The following is a 22,097-nucleotide window of genomic DNA, read 5'->3' as shown; positions in this document are numbered from 1 at the left end:
CCAATGTTTTCTGCTGAAAAGATATCATCTATTTTTTTCTATTTTTGGAAGAAAATATTCCTAGACATACAACAGGTGAGAACTAAGTAATTTTAAAGAAACAAATGAAATGAAAATATTCTGTAAATAGAATGAAATGAAAAGCTGTGTTTTAAATAGGAGCTAAATATTAAACAGAATTTTTGTACCAGGCATTTGAATTACTGCACCAGCTCTTTTGCCCATCAAGAGAGGCATTTAGCATTTCAGTCTTTTCCAAGGTGTTCATGATCTGCTATGCTGATCTCTGTGTGTGCCTAGGTGTGTGTGGAGGGGGGGGCATATGAAGGGGAGTGTGTATGTTTGCTTTACAATTGTTGTGGCAGATTCATGCCTCAGCTCCACATTTTGTTTTAAAAAGGTCACACCGAGTGGATATGAAGTTTACTATCAACAAGAGATCGATTCCCAAATCATCCATTTGACTCTCCCTTATAAATCATGTGCTTTGTTGCATATTTTATCAAATATACTTTCAAGCCAGATGGAGGAAGGAGGATGTGGGAATCCCTCCACCATCTTGCAACTTTTATGTAAGTAGGTTTTCAAGAAAATCATCATTTCTCTTTTAAATATGTCTGGAACAGGCATGATGGTAGTGTCAACCTGTTGGAGTTTTTGTTGCTGGAAGAAGTTGTACAAAAGGATTGGTTTTTACATTGACCAGTTACTGAATCAAGCGCAGGAATACATTGGAAATTTAGCTGGGGGTTCCTTTTCCCAGCAGACTACTTCTAGAACGAGCTTGTACACTGAAGCTGACTCTTTTGCTCTCTTTTTGTTTCTTTCCTATTTTCTTGGCTTCTTTGCCACTATCTAGACAATTTTGGAACTTTGTTCCCAACTAAAATGGTTTCAATAGTCTGATTGTGATCATACATTTTTACAAGGAATTTTTAAAATCTTTCCTCGAGTCCAGAAAGTCAAGGACTTAGATCTTTTTCTTCCCTTATCAATATTGCCATGAAATTGATAAATAAAGACCAACTCTTTATTTTTGTTTTTAACCCACGTAGATAATTCCCATCCATTAATCCATTTTGTGGACCAATAGCTGCCATTCTGATGGAAGCTGTCACTTCTTAACAATAGGCATTCTGTGACTATGTTGACAGCACTTTGGGTGAAGATCCTAACTGGTCTTAGATATACATAGGGAGAAATTTGCTCAGCCAGTGTCAGTCTTAAGCATGCGTATCAGAAGATCTTTCTAGAGCTGGGAATTTTCCCATGAAAGGGATTCAGTTAGGGAAGAGACACTTGTGCCAGAGTTTTACATTCTTCTTGAACACTGCTTAAGGAACTTAGATGCCATGTCCATTTGGATCTCTGTCTGCACAGAACTTTGTCATGCCAGTGCTTTGAAATGCATCTTGAAGAGAATTCACTAGCACAGAATGAAAGAGAGTGGAAGGGGTTGGTGGGGCTAACCAGGCCCAACCCCCCTGCCTAAACCAGGATACCTAGAGCCTCTTGCCCAGGATTCTATCTGGGTGTACTTTTAATGTCTTCAAAGATCCAGGCTCCACAATCTTTCTGGGCAGTCTGTGCCGTGGTTCAGTCACCCTGACAGTAAAGAAACATTTACTGATGTTCAAAGGCAATCTCCTGTATTTCAGTGTGTGCCCACTGCCTCTTGTCTTTTCCCTCAGCATCACTGAAAAGACACTGATTCCCTCCCCTTTGCACTATTGCTTCCATATGTATGTGTGATGCCATGTAGAGGTATGTCAAAAACCTCCCTGAAGCCCAGGCAGATAATATTCCCTTCATCTACCAGTCAAGTTGATTCATCAGAGGAGTTTAAAGTGATGTTCAGCATGAAATTCCCCTGAAAAATCATGCTAACTACATTATTTGGTCATCTGTCATGTGCCTGGCAAGGATTTCCAGGAAGAGCTGCTTCATCAACTTCCTGGGGATAAAAAAGAGGCTGGCTGGTTTGTACTATGGCGAGTCCTCTTAATTGCCTTTTTTGAAGATGGGTGTCATTTGCTAACATCCACTCTTTAGCCTCTCTTGTCGTCTACATCTTAGCAAAACGCTTTTCCACTATGTCTGGCTAGGAAAAACTGTGCCAGCACAGAAAACATCTCCCATCGTGTTCTAGAAGTTGCACGGATGTCTGCCAAGTGTTTGGCAGGAAGAAAAGAAAAGTTGTCCAAAACAGCTTCCAATCGAATGTTCCTGTGATTGGAAAAGTCAGGAGAGTGCAAAGGTACTGTTTTCTATCAGTTGGCAAGGTGCGCACACAATCCCAGTGTTGTACAGCTTGCTTCTTCACCTTCCCGAAGCTGCCGCTCTCGCCGGCTGCCGGAGCCCAAGAAGCGGCTTCTTCGCGCAAAGACGATTGTGCCGCTCACAGGGCTCTCCTTAGCGCGGCTTCTGCCGAAAGACGCCCGGCAGCGGCTCTTACCTCCGGAGAGCATCCTACCTTCGTCTTTAGCTCCTCTTCTCATCTACACCTCGGCAAAAAGCTTTTCCACTATGTCTGGCTAGGAAAAACTGTGCCAGCACAGAAAACATCTCCCATCGTGTTCTAGAAGTTGCACGGATGTCTGCCAAGTGTTTGGCAGGAAGAAAAGAAAAGTTGTCCAAAACAGCTTCCAATCGAATGTTCCTGTGATTGGAAAAGTCAGGAGAGTGCAAAGGTACTGTTTTCTATCAGTTGGCAAGGTGCGCACACAATCCCAGTGTTGTACAGCTTGCTTCTTCACCTTCCCGAAGCTGCCGCTCTCGCCGGCTGCCGGAGCCCAAGAAGCGGCTTCTTCGCGCAAAGACGATTGTGCCGCTCACAGGGCTCTCCTTAGCGCGGCTTCTGCCGAAAGACGCCCGGCAGCGGCTCTTACCTCCGGAGAGCATCCTACCTTCGTATTTCGCGTCTTTTGTAGTCTACATCTTAGCAAAACGCTTTTCCACTATGTCTGGCTAGGAAAAACTGTGCCAGCACAGAAAACATCTCCCATCGTTTTCTAGAAGTTGCACGGATGTCTGCCAAGTGTTTGGGAGGAAGAAAAGAAAAGTTGTCCAAAACAGCTTCCAATCGAATGTTCATGTGATTGGAAAAGTCAGGAGTGCAAAGGTACTGTTTTCTATCAGTTGGCAAGGTGCGCACACAATCCCAGTGTTGTACAGCTTGCTTCTTCACCTTCCCGAAGCTGCCACTCTCAGGAGGTAAGAGCCGCTGCCGGGCGTCTTTCGGCAGAAGCCGCGCTAAGGAGAGCACTGTGAGCGGCACAATCGTCTTTGCGCGAAGAAGCCGCTTCTTGGGCTCCGGCAGCCGGCGAGAGCGGCAGCTTCGGGAAGGTGAAGAAGCAAGCTGTACAACACTGGGATTGTGTGCGCACCTTGCCAACTGATAGAAAACAGTACCTTTGCACTCTCCTGACTTTTCCAATCACAGGAACATTTGTTTGGAAGCGTTTTGGACAACTTTTCTTTTCTTCCTGCCAAACACTTGGCAGACATCCGTGCAACTTCTAGAACACGATGGGAGATGTTTTCTGTGCTGGCACAGTTTTTCCTAGCCAGACATAGTGGAAAAGCGTTTTGCTAAGATGTAGACTACAAAAGACGCGAAAGACGAAGGTAGGATGCTCTCCGGAGGTAAGAGCCGCTGCCGGGCGTCTTTCGGCAGAAGCCGCGCTAAGGAGAGCCCTGTGAGCGGCACAACCGTCTTTGCGCGAAGAAGCCGCTTCTTGGGCTCCGGCAGCCGGCGAGAGCGGCAGCTTCGGAAAGGTGAAGAAGCAAGCTGTACAACACTGGGATTGTGTGCGCACCTTGCCAACTGATAGAAAACAGTACCTTTGCACTCTCCTGACTTTTCCAATCACAGGAACATTCGATTGGAAGCTGTTTTGGACAACTTTTCTTTTCTTCCTGCCAAACACTTGGCAGACATCCGTGCAACTTCTAGAACACGATGGGAGATGTTTTCTGTGCTGGCACGGTTTTTCCTAGCCAGACATAGTGGAAAAGCGTTTTGCTAAGGTGTAGACTACAAAAGACGCGAAAGACGAAGGTAGGATGCTCTCCGGAGGTAAGAGCCGCTGCCGGGCGTCTTTCGGCAGAAGCCGCGCTAAGGAGAGCCCTGTGAGCGGCACAATCGTCTTTGCGCGAAGAAGCCGCTTCTTGGGCTCCGGCAGCCGGCGAGAGCGGCAGCTTCGGGAAGGTGAAGAAGCAAGCTGTACAACACTGGGATTGTGTGCGCACCTTGCCAACTGATAGAAAACAGTACCTTTGCACTCTCCTGACTTTTCCAATCACAGGAACATTCGATTGGAAGCTGTTTTGGACAACTTTTCTTTTCTTCCTGCCAAACACTTGGCAGACATCCGTGCAACTTCTAGAACACGATGGGAGATGTTTTCTGTGCTGGCACAGTTTTTCCTAGCCAGACATAGTGGAAAAGCGTTTTGCTAAGATGTAGACTACAAAAGACGCGAAAGACGAAGGTAGGATGCTCTCCGGAGGTAAGAGCCGCTGCCGGGTGTCTTTCGGCAGAAGCCGCGCTAAGGAGAGCCCTGTGAGCGGCACAATCGTCTTTGCGCGAAGAAGCCGCTTCTTCGGCTCCGGCACCCGGCGAGAGCGGCAGCTTCGGGAAGGTGAAGAAGCAAGCTGTACAACACTGGGATTGTGTGCGCACCTTGCCAACTGATAGAAAACAGTACCTTTGCACTCTCCTGACTTTTCCAATCACAGGAACATTCGATTGGAAGCTGTTTTGGACAACTTTTCTTTTCTTCCTGCCAAACACTTGGCAGACATCCGTGCTACATCTAGAACACGATGGGAGATGTTTTCTGTACTGGCACAGTTTTTCCTAGCCAGACATAGTGGAAAAGCTTTTTGCCGAGGTGTAGATGAGAAGAGGAGCTAAAGACGAAGGTAGGATGCTCTCCGGAGGTAAGAGCCGCTGCCGGGCGTCTTTCGGCAGAAGCCGCGCTAAGGAGAGCACTGTGAGAGGCACAATCGTCTTTGCGCGAAGAAGCCGCTTCTTGGGCTCCGGCAGCCGGCGAGAGCGGCAGCTTCGGGAAGGTGAAGAAGCAAGCTGTACAACACTGGGATTGTGTGCGCACCTTGCCAACTGATAGAAAACAGTACCTTTGCACTCTCCTGACTTTTCCAATCACAGGAACATTCGATTGGAAGCTGTTTTGGACAACTTTTCTTTTCTTCCTGCCAAACACTTGGCAGACATCCGTGCAACGTCTAGAACACGATGGGAGATGTTTTCTGTGCTGGCACAGTTTTTCCTAGCCAGACATAGTGGAAAAGCTTTTTGCCGAGGTGTAGATGAGAAGAGGAGCTAAAGACGAAGGTAGGATGCTCTCCGGAGGTAAGAGCCGCTGCCGGGCGTCTTTCGGCAGAAGCCGCGCTAAGGAGAGCACTGTGAGCGGCACAATCGTCTTTGCGCGAAGAAGCCGCTTCTTGGGCTCCGGCAGCCGGCGAGAGCGGCAGCTTCGGGAAGGTGAAGAAGCAAGCTGTACAACACTGGGATTGTGTGCGCACCTTGCCAACTGATAGAAAACAGTACCTTTGCACTCTCCTGACTTTTCCAATCACAGGAACATTCGATTGGAAGCTGTTTTGGACAACTTTTCTTTTCTTCCTGCCAAACACTTGGCAGACATCCGTGCAACGTCTAGAACACGATGGGAGATGTTTTCTGTGCTGGCACAGTTTTTCCTAGCCAGACATAGTGGAAAAGCTTTTTGCCGAGGTGTAGATGAGAAGAGGAGCTAAAGACGAAGGTAGGATGCTCTCCGGAGGTAAGAGCCGCTGCCGGGCGTCTTTCGGCAGAAGCCGCGCTAAGGAGAGCACTGTGAGCGGCACAATCGTCTTTGCGCGAAGAAGCCGCTTCTTGGGCTCCGGCAGCAGGCGAGAGCGGCAGCTTCGGGAAGGTGAAGAAGCAAGCTGTACAACACTGGGATTGTGTGCGCACCTTGCCAACTGATAGAAAACAGTACTTTGCACTCTCCTGACTTTTCCAATCACAGGAACATTCGATTGGAAGCTGTTTTGGACAACTTTTCTTTTCTTCCTGCCAAACACTTGGCAGACATCCGTGCAACTTCTAGAACACGATGGGAGATGTTTTCTGTGCTGGCACAGTTTTTCCTAGCCAGACATAGTGGAAAAGCGTTTTGCTAAGATGTAGACGACAAGAGAGGCTAAAGAGTGGATGTTAGCAAATGACACCCATCTTCAAAAAAGGCAATTAAGAGGACTCGCCATAGTACAAACCAGCCAGCCTCTTTTTTATCCCCAGGAAGTTGATGAAGCAGCTCTTCCTGGAAATCCTTGCCAGGCACATGACAGATGACCAAATAATGTAGTTAGCATGATTTTTCAGGGGAATTTCATGCTGAACATCACTTTAAACTCCTCTGATGAATCAACTTGACTGGTAGATGAAGGGAATATTTTCTGCCTGGGCTTCAGGGAGGTTTTTGACATACCTCTACATGGCATCACACATACATATGGAAGCAATAGTGCAAAGGGGAGGGAATCAGTGTCTTTTCAGTGATGCTGAGGGAAAAGACAAGAGGCAGTGGGCACACACTGAAATACAGGAGATTGCCTTTGAACATCAGTAAATGTTTCTTTACTGTCAGGGTGACTGAACCACGGCACAGACTGCCCAGAAAGATTGTGGAGCCTGGATCTTTGAAGACATTAAAAGTACACCCAGATAGAATCCTGGGCAAGAGGCTCTAGGTATCCTGGTTTAGGCAGGGGGGTTGGGCCTGGTTAGCCCCACCAACCCCTTCCACTCTCTTTCATTCTGTGCTAGTGAATTCTCTTCAAGATGCATTTCAAAGCACTGGCATGACAAAGTTCTGTGCAGACAGAGATCCAAATGGACATGGCATCTAAGTTCCTTAAGCAGTGTTCAAGAAGAATGTAAAACTCTGGCACAAGTGTCTCTTCCCTAACTGAATCCCTTTCATGGGAAAATTCCCAGCTCTAGAAAGATCTTCTGATACGCATGCTTAAGACTGACACTGGCTGAGCAAATTTCTCCCTATGTATATCTAAGACCAGTTAGGATCTTCACCCAAAGTGCTGTCAACATAGTCACAGAATGCCTATTGTTAAGAAGTGACAGCTTCCATCAGAATGGCAGCTATTGGTCCACAAAATGGATTAATGGATGGGAATTATCTACGTGGGTTAAAAACAAAAATAAAGAGTTGGTCTTTATTTATCAATTTCATGGCAATATTGATAAGGGAAGAAAAAGATCTAAGTCCTTGACTTTCTGGACTCGAGGAAAGATTTTAAAAATTCCTTGTAAAAATGTATGATCACAATCAGACTATTGAAACCATTTTAGTTGGGAACAAAGTTCCAAAATTGTCTAGATAGTGGCAAAGAAGCCAAGAAAATAGGAAAGAAACAAAAAGAGAGCAAAAGAGTCAGCTTCAGTGTACAAGCTCGTTCTAGAAGTAGTCTGCTGGGAAAAGGAACCCCCAGCTAAATTTCCAATGTATTCCTGCGCTTGATTCAGTAACTGGTCAATGTAAAAACCAATCCTTTTGTACAACTTCTTCCAGCAACAAAAACTCCAACAGGTTGACACTACCATCATGCCTGTTCCAGACATATTTAAAAGAGAAATGATGATTTTCTTGAAAACCTACTTACATAAAAGTTGCAAGATGGTGGAGGGATTCCCACATCCTCCTTCCTCCATCTGGCTTGAAAGTATATTTGATAAAATATGCAACAAAGCACATGATTTATAAGGGAGAGTCAAATGGATGATTTGGGAATCGATCTCTTGTTGATAGTAAACTTCATATCCACTCGGTGTGACCTTTTTAAAACAAAATGTGGAGCTGAGGCATGAATCTGCCACAACAATTGTAAAGCAAACATACACACTCCCCTTCATATGCCCCCCCCTCCACACACACCTAGGCACACACAGAGATCAGCATAGCAGATCATGAACACCTTGGAAAAGACTGAAATGCTAAATGCCTCTCTTGATGGGCAAAAGAGCTGGTGCAGTAATTCAAATGCCTGGTACAAAAATTCTGTTTAATATTTAGCTCCTATTTAAAACACAGCTTTTCATTTCATTCTATTTACAGAATATTTTCATTTCATTTGTTTCTTTAAAATTACTTAGTTCTCACCTGTTGTATGTCTAGGAATATTTTCTTCCAAAAATAGAAAAAAATAGATGATATCTTTTCAGCAGAAAACATTGGTTGATACAATTTTAAACCATCATGATATGGAAGAATTCTTCTGTCCCTCTCGAAGGTGGAAGAAGCATTTGGATCACAGATCATCTACAATGAAATACTTGACATGTTTAAGATGCTTTCAATCAATTTTGATCGTCAATTGCTTATTTGTTGTAAACAGTAATTTTTCAGTGAAGGGAAAGTGTGTGTGGTATATCTACATGATATGTTCAAAGGCAGTTCCTACTAATGGCCAGGCTGAATTCCAGTAAATAATGTCCCGAATGATATTTTGCCGCCTTCTTTGGCACTTCATGAAATCTTACCCCGATGAAGTGCTGAAACACAGAGATTTTCTCTTAGAGAGTGTCTCATGTTGTAACCTATCCCATGGATTTTATGCTGTAATTCTTATCTCTTTTAAAATTTACTATCTTCTGTACAGTTTTCATGAAACTTTCTGTTACAGTAGTGAATAGCACAGATAAATGTCATTTTGTACAACTTTGAATTTACCCCAAGAGCTGAGAGAAAACTTGATCCTATACTTCAATCCGAGTTTCTTCTATAGTCCAACTTTGTTTCTCTACCATCAAGCTTCTCCTTTGTTGCTGCTCCAAGCCCCGTCCAGGGTGACCTTGAATACTTTCAGGGATGGGACACCCACAACTTCTCTGGGCAACCTGTTCCAGTGTTCCAGCACTCCCACAGTAAAAAAGGCCTTCCTTTCATCTAATATGTGTAGGAAATCATAAATCTAGGCATAGAAGCTTGGAGTGCAAATTTGAAATTCTTTGGATTTGAAGCACATTTTATATGAATACTGACTTACAGATGACTAAAAGATGTTGATGGGCATTTGAGCTGACAAGTTTTGAAAAAGTGCACGGAAATTAAAATTGAAACCACTAAAATTAAAAACTCCTTGCCATTTTCTTTTTCCTCTCCTATTCAAAATTGCATATGTCAGATATCAGTGCTTCATGCAAACCTCTCAGATGCTCTCAGAGAAAAAGCTTTTCTTTCAGACTAAGTTGCGGTTGACGTAGAACACTAGCAGGAGTGAAAGATTTTCTGGGCATCGGGGCAGCCCGTTCTCCTTGGATTTGTGTGCAGAATGCATTTTATCCAAACTGGAAAATAGATCCCAGCTCTGTTCTATTCATCATCCTTACTTCATCAGGCCAGAAGATTCTGTGAAAAGTAGCCTGTGGACCTTGAAGACAGCGCATGTGAACCAGATGAGAGGTGATAGAGAAGTTGAGGGAGAGAAGAAAGAGCATGAGGCTGAAACCAGAAAGTATTTCTCCACGTGATCATGGAAGATTGCAGGAGCCACTTGGTACTATCAAACCAGCCCAACTTGGCACTTGTGCCACCTTGGGTCTGGGAGCCATGTTGCATATCGTGCATTTTAAGGAGCCAGCTGGCCACACCCAGCCATATGCCCCCAAACACAAACCAAGGCCCTTTTCTCTGGCAAACAAAACTCAGCTGCCCTGCTTCTGGATGGCAGATTGCAGGAACCACTTGGTACTATCAAACCAGCCCAACTTGGCACTGGTGCCACCATGGGTCTGGTCACCATCCTGCCTATTGTAGCTTTTCAGGAGCCAGCCGGTCACTCTCAGCCATAGGCCCCCAAACACAAACCTCGGCCCGTTTCCCTGGCAAACAAAAGTAAGCTGCCCCGCTTCTGGATGGCAGATTGCAGGAGCTACTTAGTACTATCAAATCAGCCCGACTTGGCACAGGTGCCACCTTGGATCTGGGAACCATCCTGTGTATCGTGGATTTTCAGGGGCCAGCCGGCCACTCTCAGCCATATGCCCCCAAAAACAAACCACGGACCTTTTCTCTGGCAAACAAAAATCAGCTGCCCCACTTCTGGATGGCAGATTGCAGGAGCCACTTGGGACTATCACACCAGCACAACATGGCACTGCTGCCACCTTGGATCTGGGAACAATCCTGCGTATCGTACATATTCAGGAACCAGCCGAACACTCCCAGCCACAGGCCCCCAAACACAAACAACGGCCCTTTTCTCTGGCAAACAAAACTCAACTGCCCCTCTTCTGGATGGCAAATTGCAGGATGCACTTGGTACTACAAAAAGAGCCCGACTTGGCAGTGGTGCCACCTTGGCTCTGGGAACCATCCTGTGTATCGAGCATTTTAAGGAGCCAGCTGGCAATTCCCAGCCGTATGCCCCAAAAAGAAACCATGGACCTTTTCTCTGGCAAAAAAAACTCAGCTGTCCCGCTTCTGGATGGCAGATTGCAGGAGTTACTTTGAACCATACAACCAGCCTTACTTGGCACTGGTGCCACCTTGGATCTGGGAACCATCCTGCCTATCGTTGATTTTCAGGGGCCAGCCGGCCACTCTCAGCCATAGGCCCCCAAACACAACCCACGGCCCTTTTCTCTGGCAAACAAAACTCAGCTGCCCCGCTTCTGGATGGCAGATTGCAGGAGACACTTGGTACTATCAAACCAGCCCGACTTGGCACTGGTGCCACCTTGGGTCTGGGAACCATCCTGCGTATTGTGGATTGTCAGGAGACAGCCGACCACTCTCGGCCACAGAGCTCAATCAAAAACAAAGGTCCGTTTCCCTGGCAAAAAAAACTCAGCTGCCCCGCTTCTGGATGGGAGATTGCAGGAGGCACTTGACACTGTCAAACGAGCCCCACTTGGCACTGGTGCCACCTTGGGTCTGGGAACCATGCTGCGTATCGTGGATTTTCAGGAGCCAGCCGGCCACTGCCAGCCACAGGCCCCCAAACACAAACCACAGCCTTTTTCTCTGGCAAACAAAACTCAGCTGCCCCGCTTCTGGATGGCAGATTGCAGGAGCCACTTGGTACTATCAAACCAGCCCGACTTGGCACTGGTGCCACCTTGGGTCTGGGAACCATCCTGCCTATCGTGGATTTTAAGGAGCCAGCCGGCTACTCCCAGCCACAGGCCCCCAACAAAAACCACGGCCCTTTTTTCTCGCAAACAAAACTTAGCTGCCTCACTTCTGGATGGCAGATTGCAGGAGCCACTTGGTGTAATCAAACCAGCCCGACTTGGCACTGGTGCCACCTTGGGTCTGGGAACCATCCTGCGTATCGTGGATTCTAAGGAGCCAGCCGGCCACTCCCAGCCACAGGCCCCCAAACAAAATCAACGGCGCTGTTCCCTGGAAAACAAAACACGCCTGCCAACTTTTTGATGGAGTTTGCAGGAGCCACTTGGTACTATCAAACCAGCCCGACTTGGCACTGGTGCCACTTTGGGTCTGGGAAACATCCTGCGTATCGTGGATTCTTAGGAGCCAGCCGGCCACTCCTAGCCACAGGCCCCCAAACAAAAACCTAGGCCTATTTCTCTGGCAAACAAAAGTAAGCTGCCCTGCTTCTGGATGGCAGATTGCAGGAGACACTTGGTACTATCAAACCAGCCCAACTTGGCACTGGTGCCACCTTGGGTCTGGGAACCATCCTGCGTATCGTGGATTCTAAGGAGCCAGCTGGCCATTCCCAGCCACAGGCCCCCAAACACAAACAACGGCGCTTTTCCCTGGAAAACAAAACTCGCCTGCCAACTTTTTGATGGCAGATTGCAGGAGCCACTTGGTACTATCAAATCAGCCCAACTTGGCACTGGTGCCACCATGGGTCTGGTCACCATCCTGCCTATCGTAGCTTTTCAGGAGCCAGCCGGTCACTCCCAGCCATAGGCCCCCAGACAAAAACCTCGGCCCGTTTCCCTGGCAAACAAAAGTAAGCTGCCCCGCTTCTGGATGGCAGATTGCAGTACGCACTTGGTACTATCAAACCAGCCCAACTTGGAAATGGTGCCACCTTGGGTCTGGGAACCATCCTGCGTATCGTGGATTCTAAGGAGCCAGCGGGCCACTCCCAGCCACAGGCCCCCAAATACAAACAACGGCGCTTTTCCCTGGAAAACAAAACTTGCCTGCCAAATTTTGATGGCAGATTGCAGGAGCCACTTGGTACTATCAAATCAGCCAAACTTGGCACTGGTGCCACCATGGATCTGGTCACCATCCTGCCTATCGTAGCTTTTCAGGTGCCAGCCGGTCACTCCCAGCCATAGGAACCCAGACACAAACCTCGGCCCGTTTCCCTGGCAAACAAAAGTAAGCTGCCCCGCTTCTGGATGGCAGATTGCAGGAGCCACTTTGCACCATCAAACTGGCCCGACTTGTCACTGGTGCCACCTCAGGTCTGGGAACCCTCCTGCGTATCGTGGATTCCAATTAGCAAGACGGCCACTCCCAGCCACAGGCCCCCAAACACAAACAACGGCGCTTTTCCCTGGAAAACAAAACTCGCCTGCCAACTTTTTGATGGCAGATTGCAGGAGCCACTTGGTACTATCAAACCAGCCCAACTTGGCACTGCTGACACCATGGGTCTGGTCACCATCCTGCCTATCGTAGCTTTTCAGGAGCCAGCCGGTCACTCCCAGCCATAGGCCCCCAGACACAAAGCTCGGCCCGTTTCCCTGGCAAACAAAAGTAAGCTGCCCCGCTTCTGGATGGCAGATTTCAGGATCCACTTGTTATTATCAAACCAGCCCGACTTGGTACTGGTGCCACCTCTGGTCTGGGAACCATGCTGCGTATCTTGGATTCTAAGGAGCCAGCCGGCCACTCCCAGCCACAGGCCCCCAAAAAAAAACATCGGCGCTTTTCCCTGGAAAACAAAACTCGCCTGCCAACATTTTGATTGCAGATTGCAGGAACCACTTGGTACTATCAAACCAGCCCAACTTGGCACTGGTGCCAACTTGGGTCTGGGAACCATCCGGCGTATCGTGTGTTTAAAGGAGCCAGCCGGCCACTCCAGCCACAGGCCCGCAGACACAAACAACGGCGCTTTTCCCTGGAAAACAAAACTCGCCTGCCAACTTTTGATGGCAGATTGCAGGAGCCACTTGGTACTATCAAACCAGCCCAACTTGGCACTGGTGCCACCATGGGTCTGGTCACCATCCTGCCTATCGTAGCTTTTCAGGAGCCAGCCGGTCACTCCCAGCCATAGCCCCCAGACACAAACCTCGGCCCGTTTCCCTGGCAAACAAAAGTAAGCTGCCCCGCTTCTGGATGGCAGATTGCAGGACGCACTTGGTACTATCAAACCAGCCCGACTTGGCACTGGTGCTACCTCAGGTCTGGGAACCATCCTGCGTATCGTGGATTCTAAGGAGCCAGCCGGCCACTCCCAGCCACAGGCCCCCAAACACAAACATCGGCGCTTTTCCCTGGAAAACAAAACTCGCCTGCCAACTTTTTGATGGCAGATTGCCGGAGCCACTTGGTACTATCAAACCAGCCCAACTTGGCACTGGTGCCACCATGGGTCTGGTCACCATCCTGCCTATCGTAGCTTTTCAGGAGCCAGCCGGTCACTCCCAGCCATAGACCCCAGACACAAACCTCGGCCCGTTTCCCTGGCAAAAAAAAGTAAGCTGCCCCGCTTCTGGATGGCAGATTGCAGGAGCCACTTTGCACCATCAAACTAGCCCGACTTGGCACTGGTGCCACCTCAGGTCTGGGAACCATCCTGCGTATCGTGGATTCTAAGGAGCCAGCCGGACACTCCCAGCCACAGGCCCTCAAACACAAACAGCGGCGCTTTTCCCTGGAAAACAAAACTCGCCTGCCAAATTTTGATGGCAGATTGCCGGAGCAACTTGGTACTATCAAACCAGCCCAACTTGGCACTGGTGCCACCATGGGTCTGGTCACCATCCTGCCTATCGTAGATTTTCAGGACCTAGCCGGTCACTCCCAGCCATAGGCCCCCAGACACAAACCTCGGCCCGTTTCCGTGGCAAACAAAACTAAGCGGCGCCGCTTGTGGATGGCAGATTGCAGGACGCACTTGGTACTATCAAACCAGCCCGACTTGGCACTGGTGCCACCTCTGGTCTGGGAACCATCCTGCGTATCGTGGATTCCAATTAGCAAGCTGGCCACTCCCAGCCACAGGCCCCCAAACACAAACAACGGCGCTTTTCCCTGGAAAACAAAACTCGCCTGCCAACTTTTTGATGGCAGATTGCAGGAGCCACTTGGTACTATCAAATCAGCCCAACATGGCACTGGTGCCACCATGGGTCTTGGAACCATCCTGCCTATCGTAGCTGTTCAGGCGCCAGCCGGTCACTCCCAGCCATAGGCCCCCAGAGAAAACCTCGGCCCTTTTCCCTGGAAAACAAAAGTAAGCTGCCCCGCTTCTGGATGGCAGATTGCAGGAGCCACTTTGCACCATCAAACTGGCCCGACTTGTCACTGGTGCCACCTCAGGTCTGGGAACCATCCGGCGTATCGTGGATTCCAATTAGAAGCTGGCCACTCCCAGCCACAGGCCCCCAAACACAAACAACGGCGCTTTTCCCTGGAAAACAAAACTCGCCTGCCAACATTTTGATGGCAGATTGCAGGAGCCACTTGGTACTATCAAACCAGCCCAACTTGGCACTGGTGCCACCATGGGTCTGGTCACCATCCTGCCTATCGTAGCTTTTCAGGACCTAGACGGTCACTCCCAGCCATAGGCCCCCAGACACAAAGCTCTGCCCGTTTCCCTGGCAAACAAAAGTAAGCTGTCCCGCTTCTGGATGGCAGATTGCAGGATCCACTTGGTAGTATCAAACTGGCCCGACTTGGCACTGGTGCCACCTCTGGTCTGGGAACCATCCTGCGTATCGTGGATTCTAAGCAGCCAGCCGGCCACTCCCAGCCACAGGCCCCCAAACACAAACAACGGCACTTTTCCCTGGAAAACAAAACTCGCCTGCCAACTTTTTGATGGCAGATTGCAGGAGCCACTTGGTACTATCAAACCAGCCCAACTTGGCACTGGTGCCACCATGGGTCTGGTCACCATCCTGCCTATCGTAGCTTTTCAGGAGCCAGCCGGTCACTCCCAGCCATAGGCCCCCAGACACAAACCTCGGCCCGTTTCCCTGGCAAACAAAAGTAAGCTGCCCCGCTTCTGGATGGCAGATTGCAGGAGCCACTTTGCACCATCAAACTAGCCCGACTTGGCACTGGTGCCACCTCAGGTCTGGGAACCATGCTGCGTATCGTGGATTCTAATTAGCCAGCCGGTCACTCCCTGCCATAGGCCCCCAAACACAAACAAGGGCGCTATTCGCTGGAAAACAAAACTCGCCTGCCAACTTTTTGATGGCAGATTGCCGGAGCCACTTGGTACTATCAAACCAGCCCAACTTGGCACTGGTGCCACCATGGGTCTGGTCACCATCCTGCCTATCGTAGCTTTTCAGGAGCCAGCCGGTCACTCCCAGCCATAGGCCCCCAGACACAAACCTCGGCCCGTTTCCCTGGCAAACAAAAGTAAGCTGCCCCGCTTCTGGATGGCAGATTGCAGTACGCACTTGGTACTATCAAACCAGCCCGACTTGGCACTGGTGCCACCTCTGGTCTGGGAACCATCCTGCGTATCGTGGATTCTAAGGAGCCAGCCGGCCACTCCCAGCCACAGGCCCCCAAACAAAAACAACGGCGCTTTTCCCTGGAAAACAAAACTCGCCTGCCAACTTTTGATGGCAGATTGCAGGAGCCACTTGGTACTATCAAACCAGCCCAACTTGGCACTGGTGCCACCATGGGTCTGGTCACCATCCTGCCTATCGTAGCTTTTCAGGACCTAGACGGTCACTCCCAGTCATAGGCCCCCAGACACAAAGCTCTGCCCGTTTCCCTGGCAAACAAAAGTAGGCTGTCCCGCTTCTGGATGGCAGATTGCAGGATCCACTAGGTAGTATCAAACCAGCCCGACTTGGCACTGGTGCCACCTCTGGTCTGGGAACCATCCTGCGTATCGTGGATTCTAAGCAGCCAGCCGGCCACTCCCAGCCACAGGCCCCCAAACACAAACAACGGCGCTTTTCCCTGGAAAACAAAACTCGCCTGCCAACTTTTTGATGGCAGATTGCAGGAGCCACTTGGTACTATCAAACCAGCCCAACTTGGCACTGGTGCCACCATGGGTCTGGTCACCATCCTGCCTATCGTAGCTTTTCAGGAGCCAGCCGGTCACTCCCAGCCATAGGCCCCCAGACACAAACCTCGGCCCGTTTCCCTGGCAAACAAAAGTAAGCTGCCCCGCTTCTGGATGGCAGATTGCAGGAGCCACTTTGCACCATCAAACTAGCCCGACTTGGCACTGGTGCCACCTCAGGTCTGGGAACCATGCTGCGTATCGTGGATTCTAATTAGCCAGCCGGTCACTCCCTGCCATAGGCCCCCAAACACAAACAAGGGCGCTATTCGCTGGAAAACAAAACTCGCCTGCCAACATTTTGATGGCAGATTGCCGGAGCCACTTGGTACTATCAAACCAGCCCAACTTGGCACTGGTGCCACCATGGGTCTGGTCACCATCCTGCCTATCGTAGCTTTTCAGGAGCCAGCCGGTCACTCCCAGCCATAGGCCCCCAGACACAAACCTCGGCCCGTTTCCCTGGCAAACAAAAGTAAGCTGCCCCGCGTCTGGATGGCAGATTGCAGTACGCACTTGGTACTATCAAACCAGCCCGACTTGGCACTGGTGCCACCTCTGGTCTGGGAACCATCCTGCGTATCGTGGATTCTAAGGAGCCAGCCGGCCACTCCCAGCCACAGGCCCCCAAACAAAAACAACGGCGCTTTTCCCTGGAAAACAAAACTCGCCTGCCAACTTTTTGATGGCAGATTGCAGGAGCCACTTGGTACTATCAAACCAGCCCAACTTGGCACTGGTGCCGCCATGGGTCTGGTCACCATCCTGCCTATCGTAGCTTTTCAGGAGCCAGCCGGTCACTCCCAGCCATAGGCCCCCAGACACAAACCTCGGCCCGTTTCCCTGGCAAACATAAGTAAGCTGCCCCGCTTCTGGATGGCAGATTGCAGGAGCCACTTTGCACCATCAAACTAGCCCGACTTGGCACTGGTGCCACCTCAGGTTTGGGAACCACGCTGCGTATCATGGATTCTAATTAGCCAGCCGGTCACTCCCTGCCATAGGCCCCCAAACACAAACAAGGTCGCTATTCACTGGAAAACAAAACTCGCCTGCCAAATTTTGATGGCAGATTGCCGGAGCCACTTGGTACTATCAAACCAGCCCAACTTGACAGTGGTGCCACCATGGGTCTGGTCACCATCCTGCCTATCGTAGCTTTTCAGGAGCCAGCCGGTCACTCCCAGCCATAGGCCCCCAGACACAAACCTCGGCCCGTTTCCCTGGCAAACAAAAGTAAGCTGCCCCGCTTCTGGATGGCAGATTGCAGTACGCACTTGGTACTATCAAACCAGCCCGACTTGGCACTGGTGCCACCTCTGGTCTGGGAACCATCCTGCGTATCGTGGATTCTAAGGAGCCAGCCGGCCACTCCCAGCCACAGGCCCCCAAACAAAAACAACGGCGCTTTTCCCTGGAAAACAAAACTCGCCTGCCAACTTTTTGATGGCAGATTGCAGGAGCCACTTGGTACTATCAAACCAGCCCAACTTGGCACTGGTGCCACCATGGGTCTGGTCACCATCCTGCCTATCGTAGCTTTTCAGGAGCCAGCCGGTCACTCCCAGCCATAGGCCCCCAGACACAAAGCTCGGCCCGTTTCCCTGGCAAACAAAAGTAAGCTGCCCCGCTTCTGGATGGCAGATTGCAGGAGCCACTTTGCACCATCAAACTAGCCCGACTTGGCACTGGTGCCACCTCAGGTCTGGGAACCATCCTCCCGATCGTGGATTCTAAGGAGCCAGCCGGCCACTCCCAGCCACAGGCCCCCAAACACAAACAACGGCGCTTTTCCCTGGATAACAAACTCGCCTGCAGACTTTTTGATGGCAGATTGCAGGAGCCACTTGGTACTATCAAACCAGCCCAACTTGGCACTGGTGCCACCATGGGTCTGGTCACCATCCTGCCTATCGTACCTTTCAGGATCTAGACGGTCACTCCCAGCAATAGGCCCCGTGACACAAAGCTCAGCCGGTTTCCCTGACAAAAAAAAGTAAGCTGTCCCGCTTCTGGATGGCAGATTGCAGGATCCACTAGGTAGTATCAAACCAGCCCGACTTGGCACTGGTGCCACCTCTGGTCTGGGAACCATCCTGCGTATCGTGGATTCTAAGCATCCAGCCGGCCACTCCCAGCCACAGGCCCCCAAACAAAAACAACGGCGCTTTTCCCTGGAAAACAAAACTCGCCTGCCAACATTTTGATGGCAGATTGCAGGAACCACTTGTTACTATCAAACCAGCCCAACTTGGCACTGGTGCCACCATGGGTCTGGTCACCATCCTGCCTATCGTAGCTTTTCAGGAGCCAGCCTGTCACTCCCTGCCATAGGCCCCGAGACACAAACCTCGGCCCGTTTCCCTGGCAAACAAAAGTAAGCTGCCCCGCTTCTGGATGGCAGATTGCAGGAGCCACTTGGTACTATCAAACCAGCCCGACTTGGCACTGGTGCCACCTCTGGTCTGGGAACCATCCTGCGTATCGTGGATTTTATGGAGCCAGCCGGTCATTCCCAGCCATAGGCCCCCAAACACAAACAACGGTCCGTTTCCCTGGCAAACAAAAGTAAGCTGCCCCGCTTCTGGATGGCAGATTGCAGCAGCCACTTGGTAGTATCAAACCAGCCCAACTTGGCACTGGTGGCACCTCTTGTCTGGGAACCATGCTGCGTATCGTGGTTTCTAAGGAGCCAGCCGGCCACTCCCAACCATAGACCCCCAGACACAAACCTCGGCCCGTTTCCCTGGAAAACAAAAGTAAGCTACTCCGATTCTGGATGGCAGATTGCAGGAGCCACTTGGTACTATCAAATCAGCCCAACTTGGCACTGGTGCCACCATGGGTCTGGTAAACATCCTGCCTATCGTAGCTTTTCAGGAGCCAGCCGGCCACTCTCAGCCATATGCCCCCAAAAACAAACCACGGCCCTTTTCTCTGGCAAACAAAACTCAACTGCCCCTCTTCTGGATGGCAAATTTTAGGACGCACTTTGTACTACGAAAACCGCCCGACGTGGCACTGGTGCCACCTTGTGTCAGGGAACCATCCTGCATATCGAGCTTTTTAAGGAGCCAGCCGGCCACGCCCAGCCATAAACCCCCAAAAACAAACCACGGACCATTTCTCTTGGAAACAAAAATCCGCTGCCCCGCGTCTGGATGGCAGATTGCCGGAGCCACTTTGCACCATCAAACCAGCCCGACTTGGCACTGGTGCCACCTTGGGTCTGGGAACAATCCTGCATATCGTGGATTCTAAGGAGCCAGCCGGCCACTCCCAGCCACAGGCCCCCAAACACAAACAACGGCGCTTTTCCCTGGAAAACAAAATTCGCCTGCCAACTTTTTGATGGCAGATTGCAGGAGCCACTTGGTACTATCAAATCATCCCAACTTGGCACTGGTGCCACTATGGGTCTGGGAACCATCCTGCCTATTGTAGCATTTCAGGAGCCAGCCGGTCACTCCCAGCCATAGGCTCCCAGACACAAACCTCGGACCGTTTCCCTGGCAAACAAAATTAAGCTGCCCCGATTCTGGATGGCAGATTGCAGGAGCCACTTGGTTGTGTCAAACCAGCCCGACTTGGCACTGGTGCCACCTTGGGTCTAGGAACCATCCTGCGTATCGTGGATTCTAAGAAGCCACCCGGCCACTCTGAGCCACAGGCCCCCAAACAAAAACTACGGCGCTTTTCCCTGGAAAACAAAACTCGCCTGCCAACTTTTTGATGGCAGATTGCAGGAGCCACTTGGTACTATCAAACCAGCCCAACTTGGCACTGGTGGCACCTCTTGTCTGGGAACCATCCTGCCTATCGTAGCTTTTCAGGAGCCAGCCGGTCACTCCCAGCCATAGACCCCCAGACACAAACCTCGGCCCGTTTCCCTGGCAAACAAAAGTAAGCTGCCCCGCTTTTGGATGGCAGATTGCAGGAGCCACGTTGCACCATCAAACCAGCCCCACTTGGCACTGGTGCCACCTTGGGTCTGGGAACAAGTTGGGCTGGTTTGATAGTACCAAGTGGCTCCTGCAATCTGCCATCCAGAAGCGGGACAGCTTACTTTTGTTTCCCAGGGAAACGGGCCGAGGTATTTGTCTGGGGGCCTATGGCTGGGAGTGACCGGCTGACTACTGAAAAGCTACGATAGGCAGGATGGTTACCAGACTCATGGTGCCACCAGTGCCAAGTCGGGCTGGTTTGATAATACTAAATAGCTCCTGCAATCTGCCATCCAGACGCGGGGCAGCGGATTTTTGTTTGCTGGATAAAAGTTCCGTGGTTTTTTTTTGGGGGTATATGACTGGACGTGGCCGGCTGGCTCCTTAAAAAGCTCTATACGCAGGATTGTTCCCTGACCCAAGGTGGCATCAGTGCCAAGTCGGGCTGTTTTCGTAGTACCAAGTGCGTCCTGCAATTTGCCATCCAGAAGCGGGGCAGCCTACTTTTGTTTGCCAGGGAAACGTGCCGAGGTATTTGTCTGGGGGCCTATGGCTGGGAGTGAGCGGCTGGCTCCTGAAAAGCTACGATAGGCAGGATGGTGACCAGACCCATGGTGGCACCAGTGCCAAGTTGGGCTGGTTTGATAGTACCAAGTGGCTCCTGCAATCTGCCATCAAGAAGTTGGCAGGCGAGTTTTGTTTTCCAGGGAAAAGCGCCGTTGTTTTTATTTAGAGGCCTGTGGCTGGGAGTGGCCGCCTGTCCTCGTAGAATCTACGTTACCCAGCATGGTTCCCAGACCAGAGGTGGCACCAGTGCCAAGTCGGGCTGGTTTGATAGTACCAAGTGGCTCCTGCAATCTGCCATCCAGAAGCGGGGCAGCTTACTTTTGTTTGCCAGGGAAACGGGCCGAGGTTTGTGTCTCGGGGCCTATGGCAGGGAGTGACCGGCTGGCTCCTGAAAAGCTACGATAGGCAGGATGTTTACCAGTCCCATGGTGGCACCAGTGCCAAGTTGGGCTGATTTGATAGTACCAAGTGGCTCCTGCAATCTGCCATCCAGAATCGGGGTAACTTACTTTTGTTTTCCAGGGAAACGGGCCGAGGTTTGTGTCTGGGGGTCTATGGCTGGGAGTGACCGGCTGGCTCCTGAAAAGCTACGATAGGCAGGATGGTTCCCAGACCAGAGGTGGCACCAGTGCCAAGTTGGGCTGGTTTGATAGTACCAAGTGGCTCCTGCAATCTGCCATCAAAAAGTTGGCAGGCGAGTTTTGTTTTCCAGGGAAAAGCGCCGTTGTTTGTGTTTGGGGGCCTGTGGCTCAGAGAGGCCGGGTGGCTGCTTAGAATCCACGTTACGCAGGATGGTTCCCAGACCTGAGTTGGCACCAGTGCCAAGTTGGGCTGGTTTGATGGTGCAAAGTGGCTCCTGCAATCTGCCATCCAGAAGCGGGGCAGCTTACTTTTGTTTGCCAGGGAAACGGGCCGAAATATTTGTCTGGGGGCCTCTGGCTGGGGGTGGCTGGCTGGCTCCTGAAAAGCTACGATAGGCAGGATGGTGACCAGACCCATGGTGGCACCAGTGCCAAGTTGGGCTGGTTTGATAATACCAAGTGGCTCCTGCAATCTGCCATCAAAAGTTTGGCAGGCGAGTTTTGTTTTCCAGGGAAAAGCACCGTTGTGTGTGTTTTGGGGCCTGTGGCTGGGAGTGGCCAGCTTGCTAATTGGAATCCACGATACGCCGGATGGTTCCCAGACCTGAGGTGGCACCAGTGCCAAGTCGGGCTGGTTTGTTAGTACCAAGTGGTTCCTGCAATCTGCCATCCAGAAGCGGGGCAGCTGAATTTTGTTTGCCAGAGAAAA

Source organism: Melospiza melodia, chromosome 1 (genome assembly GCF_035770615.1).
Source record: "Melospiza melodia melodia isolate bMelMel2 chromosome 1, bMelMel2.pri, whole genome shotgun sequence".
Taxonomy (NCBI): domain Eukaryota; kingdom Metazoa; phylum Chordata; class Aves; order Passeriformes; family Passerellidae; genus Melospiza; species Melospiza melodia.
Note: the sequence above shows the minus strand (reverse complement) of the source record.